At 44.7% G+C, this 8,873-nt stretch overlaps 1 protein-coding gene across 2 annotated transcripts in view; it reads left to right on the forward strand.

Annotated features, from left to right (window-relative positions):
• The first annotated feature begins 217 nt into the window (after positions 1-217).
• Positions 218-8,873, forward strand: part of Sar1b (secretion associated, Ras related GTPase 1B) — a 21,488-nt gene continuing 12,832 nt past the window's right edge. The window contains exon 1 of one of the 2 annotated variants that reach the window (XM_013031012.1): positions 218-347. The gene's annotated coding sequence lies outside the window, so the exon portion shown is untranslated. Of the gene's footprint in view, positions 348-3,734; positions 3,785-8,873 lie in introns of those variants that run through there. The other variant, XM_013031013.1, reaches the window with a different exon arrangement.

The raw sequence follows: 8,873 nt of genomic DNA on the forward strand, positions 1-8,873 counted from the left end.
AGGAGAGTAAGAGACAGACAGACGTCAAGAGCTATTTTTTTCTTGTGAGAAGGCTGGGAAAGCCTCTCAAGGTGGCAGAGGGAGCTCCTCCCCGCCCCCGCCCCCCCCTCCTCCAGCGGGCGGGCGGGGCGCGCTCGGCCCGGGGATTGGTGGCTGGTCCTCGAGGAGGCGGAACCGAGCGCGCGCGGTCGCTGCGGGCCCGCGGACCGTCGTCAGTGAGGCACCCGCGGGCCCGGAAGGAGCTGCCGGACGAGCTGGGGCCGCGGCAGCCATCGCGCTTTTGCAGTTCGGTCTCCGAGGCTGTGGGGCCCACGCCGAGCCGAGAAACGCGTCCGCTCCGGTGGCAGGTGGGTGGGGCAGCCCTTCCTTCGGTGGAGGTTGGCAGGCGTCAGGCGCAGGATCTCGGGGAAAGCGCACTTTTGGGGGGCCGTCGGAGCCTCCAGAGGAAGGGGGGGGAGGCGTCTGTTTTTCCGCCCTGGAATGAGGCGGCGCGAGGCGGGGTGGGGTGGGGGGGGACGTGGGAAGGGGGGGGTCCGCGCGGGGGGCCCGACCTGCCGCCCCCTCGGGCGCAGTGACTTCAGGAAGGGGTCGCCAGCCAGCTTCCTCCTGCCCCCGGGCCTCAGTTTCCCCCACTTGGCTAAAGTGGAGGCGGCGGCGATCGTTGACAGCTGGACGGGCTTCGATGCGGGGCTTGCTTGCGTGCAAGCTGTGTCCCCCCCAGTGGAGGGTAGGCCGAAGTCCCTTCCTAAATAGCTCAAGACGGAGTGGGTAGCTCGGTGAGGGGGGCGGGAGATCAATGATAACCCTGCTGGTGAGAGGGTGGGGGGTGGGGGGGGCGGGACATTAAGGATTTACAAAGTTCAGGATTTCCCAACAAGATGAAAATGTGTTTGAAAAACCAAGAAATAGATTTCACTGGAAAAGCTTTTTTTTTTTTTTGTCTCTTTTTAATATTGGGTCCAGTGGGTAGGAAAAAAAATCAAACCTACTCTTGTTTATATTTGCATGTTCATACATCAAGCTTCATGTTGCCAAGTAGTCTTACTTCGGAGAAGACTCACGGTTCAGTTACAGTTTTGATTGAGAGTAAAAAGTCGAGCCGAAGCAAATGATAGAAGGAAAGGAGAAAATTGTGACGGGAGTGTTCAGGCCCTACTCCGGAAGCACCACAGTACATCTGTTTTTACAGACGATGAATTAAGAGAGGTTTACAATTTGTCAAATTTGTCACTTAACTAGGGGGGTCATGGTAGAGCAACGTGTGCCTTTCATTGTTCTTTTTCAGTAGATTTGTGTTTGTGGCTAGAATATTTCAAACTTTAAAAAATTTTAAGGTAACACCTACCCAACAGTGTGACTAGTTCCACCTACTCAGGAGGCTGGAGCTTGGGGCTGGGGGCGGGGTAAGGGAAATCAATCACTTGGGCCCAGAATTTGAGGCCAGCTTGAGCTAGTAGCAGGACCCAGACTCAAGGAGAAAACAGTGTTAAAATTTGGAGGTACTTCATTGGTATTTTCTGAGTTTATATAAAATAAAAGTGCCGTCTTCATTTTTAAACAGCTTAAATGCATTTTAATTGGGCACTGGTGGCTCACACCTGTAATCCTAGTTACTCAAGAGGCTGAGATCTGAGGATCAGGGTTTGAAGCCCCACAGGGCAGACAAATCCAAGAAACTCTTATCTCTAGTTCACCAGCTCAAGTAGTAAAAACCCAAGTGAGAAGCCCTGAATTCAGTCCCCAATACCATAAGAAGTGCATTTTGGACTGGTAGGGGGCTTGCCTAGTATGCATGAAGCCCTGGGTTCAATACCTCAGTACCACATAAAGAGAAAAAGCCAGAAGTGGTGCTGTGGCTCAGGTGGTAGAGTGTTAGCCTTGAGCAAAAGAAGCTCCAGCACAGTACCCAGACCCTGAATTCAAGCCCAGGACTGGCAAAAAAAAAAAAAAAGTGCATTTTAACCTTCTTTTGCCTTGCAATATTGTGCTTGAATAAAAATTCAAGCAGCCAGACACCGGTGGCTCATGCCTGTAATCCTAGCTACTCAGGAGGCTGAAATCTGAGGATCACAGTTCAAAGCTTGTCTGAGACTCGTATCTCCAATAAACCACTAGAAAACTGGAAGGGGCACTGTGGCTCAAGTGATAGAGTGCTTGCCTTGAGTTGAACAGCGTGGGGTCAGCACCCAAGCCCAGAGTTCAAGCCCATGACTGACAAAGAAAAAAAAAATTCAAGCAAGACATGACACAACAGATTAGTCTATCAGAAATAGAAATCACTGCCACATCATTCCAAGCTTACACACTAGAATTCAATAGTCATGATTCATTTCTCCACTCCCTTCTTTAAGTACACAGTTGGCTGAACTCATATAAATTTTTCCCTGAGAAAACATTACTGAGCAGGTAATTTTTTAGGCAAATAATTTTTTTTTGGTCAGTTGTGGGGCTTGAACTCTGGGCCTGGGCACTTGCCCCTGAGCTCTTCAGCTCAAAGTGAACACTCTACCACTTGAGCCACAGCACCACTTCTGGTTTTCTGGTGGTTAATTGGGGATAAGAGTCTCCCGGACTTTCCTTCCCAGAGTGGCTTTGAACTGTGATCCACAGCTCTCAGCCTCTTGTGTAGCTAGGATTACAGGCATGAGCCACCAGCACCTGGCTCTTAAGCAATTAATTTTTAAATCACAGTATTGAAAAGTTTCTCTTGCTTGTGTATAGTTTTTGAAACATATGTCTATAAATCCAGCACTCAAATGTTTTGAGGATTGTATTAGTCATCAAGTGATTTTGATATTCTTAGTTCAGTACACAAGTTCAGGTTTAATACTCAGTCTCAAAACAACCTATGTTTTCTTTTTGTGTGTGTGTATGTGTCTGTGTGTGTGGGGGAGTAGTTATGTCTTTGTGTGTGTTTGTACCAATTCAGGGGCTTGAACAGGATTGGATGCTGTCTCTGAGCTTTTGTGTTCAAGTCTAGCTTGAGCCACCGCTCCACTTTTGGCTTTTTGGTGCTTAATTGAAGAGTTTCATGGATTTCTGCCTGGGCTGGCTTTGAACCAGGATCCTCAGATCTCATTCTCATGAGTAGCTACCTGCTCCTGGCTGTGGTTTTTGTTTTTTTTTTGTCAGCTACCAGGCTTGAACTCAGGGCCTGGGCACTGTTCCTGAACTCTTTTGCTCAAGGCTAGTTAGTGTTCTACCACTTTGAATCACAGCCCCACTTCTAGTTTCTGGTAGTTTATTGGAGAGAAGAGTCTCACAGACTTTCCTGCGTGGGCTGGCTTTGCACCATGATCCTCAGATCTTAGCCTCCTGAGTACCTAGGATTACAGGCATGAGCTGCCAGCACCTGTCTTTAAAAAAAAAATATTATTGGGGGGGAGGATGGGAAGGGAAAACAAAGAAGGAGGCTACAATGCTTGATAAGAAATGTACTCATTATCTTGCCCATGTAATTGTAACCCCTCTGTACAGTATTTTCACAATAAAAAATTATTATTATAGAGGTGATATACAGAGAGATTACAGTTACATGTCAGTACATATGAATACATTTCTTTTTGACTTTGTCACCCCTTCCCTCGCTCTCTGTTTTTCCCTCCCATTCCCCTCTACAAGTTTTATAGTTCATTTTCAACACAGTGTAAATTGAGCACCACTGCTTATAGTTTTTTGTTTTGTTTTGTTTTGCTTTTTTGAGATAGGGTCTTACTTGTGCAACCCAGGCTGATCTCAAACTCTCCAACATCCTACCTCAGCCATCCAAGTGCTGGGATTACAAGTGAGTACTACTATGCCAGGCAAATATTATGTTTTGTTGTTTCAGAGTAGTGCATTGTCTCTGAGCCTAACACAGGCTAGGCAAGTGCATTACTACTGAACTACATCTGCAGCATTTTGTTTTGTTTTATAGATGATCCTGCCATATAGCCCAGGCTGGCCTTCTGAATGCTGGAATTACTGTGCATACGCCACCGTGCCTGGCCAACCTTCTTTTAATATAGTTTTTGGTGTTGTTACTTTGAGGTTTTTTTGTTTGTTTTGTTGCTTTTCATACTCTGGAAAGAAAGCTATATTTGTCACGGTCCTAATATTCCTTCACTTGAGTGTCACTTCTAAAGGAAACTTGTGTTTTTGATTTCTTGAATGAGGCTAAAAGTTGAGTTAACTTGTAATTGTCATTTTTTTTGTGGAGGGTGACTAGATAAGGTTTATTTGTACTCTAGTTTCAAAACTTTAAAGGCTATAGAAAAAAATCCAGCAGTTATAGGAGAGAAAAATTATAAAGCCAGTATGGTTTTGAAACATTCTATATATAGGTTATGGTTCAGCAGACCTTGGCCTTCTTTGTGTTTCTAATACTATTTAAATTTAGGAGGATTCATAAATTAAGCTTACAGATAGAATGCTGATCTTGTAGAATTTGTTCATTTTTTAAAATGGTAAGCCTAGAAGCCTACAGTTTTTTGTAGTGAGGGCCTCATGCTTGCTTCGCTTGCTTGCTCAGCTAGCACTCTACCATTTGAGCCACACTTCTAGCTTTGCTTTTTACTGCTTATGTTGGAGTCTCAAAAAGTTTTCTGGGAAGTGGCGCTGTGGCTTAAGCGGTAGAGCGCTTGCCTTGAGCTGAAGAGCGCAAGGACAGTGCCCAGGCCCAGAGTTCAAGCCCCATGACTGACAAAAGAAAAAAAAGTCTTCTGTCTGAGCTGGCTTTGAACCTTGATCCTCCAAATCTCAGCCTTTTGAGTCGATAGGATTACTTGCATGATCCACTGACATCCCAGGAAAATATAAGATTTTAAATGCCAATTTGCAAAATAATGTATTACATTTTTGGGGAGCAGTAGGGCTTAGAGTCTTACTATGTAGCCTGTGTTGGCTTTAAACTCTTTTTTTTTTCTTTTTAAATTGTGAACATACCGTACAGAGGGGTTACAATTACATGGGCAAGGGCTTTAAACTCTTTATACTTCTGCCTCTGTCTCCTGAATACTAAGATTACTGGGTGTGTGTCATCACACTCAACTTAATAGTAACAACTTTTAGTACAAAAAAAGTTTTAATGGCATTCTGATTTCACATCAAATATTAATATACTATCACTGATTCTCCAGAAAAGGAAAGAATAGTTTCCTTCATATCAGATAGAGAAATTTCACTACAAGAAATTAACTGGAAGGTAGATTCTGGTTGCTCACACCTGTAATCCTAGCCAGCCAGGCAGGAAAGTCCATGAGACTCTTATCTCCAGTTAGCCACCAAAAGAGGAAATGGAGCTGTGGTTCAAGTCATAGAGCACTAGACTTGAGCAAAAAGGCTCAGGGACAGTGCCCAGGCCCTGAGTTCTAGCCCCAGCATTTGCACACACATACACATACATGAAGTGTTCAAATGTTTTCAGTTTCAATGCTGTAACTAATTACAAAATATCTTCATTACCTCAAAAAAGCAATCCAGCCTGATCCACAGTCACTCCTTAGTTCCCTTCCCCAGTTGGGCAAACTACTTACTCTAAGAATTGGCCTGCAGTGGCCATTTCATATAAAGGGTGTAATGGGACCAAGTTCTAAGAACTTATTTGTAATCTGAGAACTTCGATTCCATTACAGCCTTTGCACTGATTTTCCTGTTACTTGAGCAGATCACTTTTTAATCTGCCTAGGACCTTTTCCTGTTCGGTGTCCCTGCAATAAATAAACCTGCTGACGTGATGTGTTCCTTGTTCTTGACCTTTGCTCTTCACATGTCTGAATAGTATGTTCATGGTGTTGTGTAACCTGTTCTCAGGGCTCAGGTATCTGTTTGTAGCTAAATAACTTTTATTCTTAGTTTATTTTTCTTTCTTTAAAAAAAAAACCAATACAACTTGTTCTGTTTGTAAATAGCTCCTCGTTTGTGTTAAGGTTCTTCTAAATTACAACTTTGCTGAAGTAGAAATATCTCTTCTAAAGTAGAGTTTCTCTGTTATTTAATCTGGTACCATCCTTATGTAAAAACAGATCTTTTTCCCTCATTCCACATTCTTTTTTTTTTTTTTTTTTTGGGTCCGGTCGTGGGGCCTGAACTCTGGGCCTGATTGCTGTCCCTCAGCTCTTCAGCTCAAGGCTAGCACTCTACCACTTGAGCCACAGCCCACTTCCGGCTTTTTTCTTTTTTCTTATGTGGTGCTGAGGAATCGAACCCAGGGCCTCAGGCATGCAAGGCAAGCACTCTACCACTGAGCCACCTTCCCAGCCCTGGACTCTGACTCTTGTTTTCAGTCCAACATTCTACTATAATGACCTCTACTCTTGCCTGTCACCGTGGACAATGTCCCCTGTCCTGGCTTCTCTTTATCTCTTCTCCGAGAGCCAGGCCTTGGGGCTTACCACCACCCAGACCTGAACTTTTCTGAACTCTTGAGTCCATGTTCTCTATTTTGCGGTTACAATCCTGGCCTACCTTTCACCTCTCTCACCTCGTACTCCATCTCCACCTGTGTTTGGCTGGCAGCCCTTCCCCCTATTCTGGCCTTATCCTGTAAGAATCCTGGCTTTGGTCCCCACTCAGTTCCCATTCTGCACATCTGTGCCTCTATCTGCTCAGCCTGGATTTATGATCAGATCACTTCAGTCCCTCTCACTAGTGCCCTCACAGTCCTGTCACCCTGGTCCTTTTTTATCCCTACCCTGGAAGTCTCTAATCTCCAGCCATTCCATGTTCTAAAACCTGCATTGTGTGTGTGGGGGGGGGAGGAGAGAGATGTTGGAATTGAGGGTGGGAAATCAGGGCTGACTTGCAGTGCTATGAATATTTGCTTTTCAACTCCCACTGAGCCCTTAGATTGCTCTAGAAATCTTTCCCCTTCCAGTGCTGAGGACTGAACACAGCCCTCATAAATTTGAGGCAAGCTCTCTTAACACTACTACATCTAAGCTTCTTTAAAGTAGTCTTTTAACTGGGTCCATTCCTCACAGTAGCTGTTCTAATATTTGCTCCTCCTCTCAAAATTTCTCTACATCTTAACCCCCTTTGTTTTGGTTGTTGTTGCTGCTGGTAATGGTGGAGGTTCTGGGGTATGAACTCAAGGACTTTCACTTGCTAGACAGGTGCTTTACCACTTGAGCCACGCTCCCAGACCTTTGTGCTTTGGTTATTTTTCAAGTAGGGTCTTGACATTTCTGTCTAAGTCTATCTTCAGACCTTCATCCCCCTACCTATGGCCTCCCACTGATGAGAGGGTGCCTTTCTAACTTTTGCCTGAGCTGGCTTCAAACTTTGATTCTCCCCATCTTCACCTCCCAAGTGGCTGCAATTTATAGGTGTGAACCACAATGTACAACTTTCTCTCCTTCTTTTCTAGTGCAAGGAACTGAAGATTTGTCTGTATCCATCTTATACATAGCCTCCAGACTAATTGTACCTAGCAAGATATGTCATCTTGGATTAGCTTTGTTACATAGTCAGAAGACCACAGCTCCAGTTATGCTGGGCAGTCTTATGTAATTACCGTTAGTGCTTCCTTTCACTAAAAGGTCCTGATTTAGGTGATAAATTCTACCCTCTATAGTGGATGGAGGTATAAGGTAAACTCCCAGCCTAGTAGTCTAGACCTTGTATGGCTTCCCTCTTTGCTACCCTGGGAATCCTGGGTACCTGGTGCTACCTTAAAACCTCTGCCCATTCTCCTTCCCAACAGCAAAATCTTCTCCCTCTATGCCTGAAGTCTCCTGCCTCCAACACCAGCCTAAGAGTTCTGGGAGAAGTAAGTTCTCACTGGAGGTGGTCTGTGAAGGCACATGCCAATAGAAGAATGCATGGGATGCTAGGACTAGAAGAGACAATGGCAAAAACAATAACAAAAACTGGAAGGACAAGGAGCTGATTACAGAATCCTAGCTTATCAGGAGACTGAGATCTGAGATCATGTTTGAAGCCTACCCTGGCAGACAAATCTGAGAGACTTATTTCCAAGTAACCAGCAAAATGCTGGAAGTGGAGGTATGGCTCAAGTAGTAAAGTGCCAGCCTAGCCTTGAGTGAAAAAGCCGAGAGCGAGGGAGACAGAGAGAGAGAGAGAATCAAAGACAGCTGTTGAGAGGCCACAGCTGCCTGAGGTGACATGGTGACACTGTTGAAGCATGCGCAGTCTTAAGGGGAGCAGTATCCTGGGTGGACCTGTGAACAGTATTTAAAGTGGAATGGAGCTTGTCTATGACTCATAAATGGTGTAATCTTGAACTAGTTACAAGTTTCTTCTGAAATCTCTCAGGGTGTTGTAAAAATCAGATATGATAAAATGTAATAAGTAACCCTGTGAAGTGAATGAGAACAGGTTCAATAGTTTGAAGTGGCCAGGAACACCTGTAATCCTAGCTTCTCAGGAGGCTGAGATCTGAGGATGTCAGTTTGAAGCCGCCCAGGTAGGAAAATCTGTGAGTCTCTTATCTCCAATTAACTAGCAAAAAGTCAGAAGTAGGGTTGTGTTTCAAGTGATAGAGCACCGGCCTTGAGTGAAAAAAGCCGAGGGTTAGCACCCTGGCCCTCAGCTCAAGCCCTAGTACAGACACAAGCAAAACAAAACAAAAAGTTTAAAATGGAATGAGAGAAAAGAATATTTTAGAGTTTTGATAGTGACTATAAATTGAAGGTAAGGAACTACTGGTGGGGTTGGAGGCATGGCTTTGTTGGTAAAGTGCTAGCCAGTGAGTAAAAGTATCAGGTTCAAATCTCAGTCTTGGACCAAGAAAAAGGAAAAGAAGCTACTGACGAGAGAGGTTAAAGATAAGGGGAAAGGGACTGGGAAGGTGGCTCAGTGGTAGAGCACTTGCCTTGCATGCATGAGGCCCTGGGTTTGATTCCTCAGCACCACATAAGCAGAAAAAAAAAAGC

The sequence above is a fragment of the Dipodomys ordii genome, unplaced genomic scaffold (assembly GCF_000151885.1).
Source record: "Dipodomys ordii isolate 6190 unplaced genomic scaffold, Dord_2.0 Scaffold135, whole genome shotgun sequence".
Taxonomy (NCBI): domain Eukaryota; kingdom Metazoa; phylum Chordata; class Mammalia; order Rodentia; family Heteromyidae; genus Dipodomys; species Dipodomys ordii.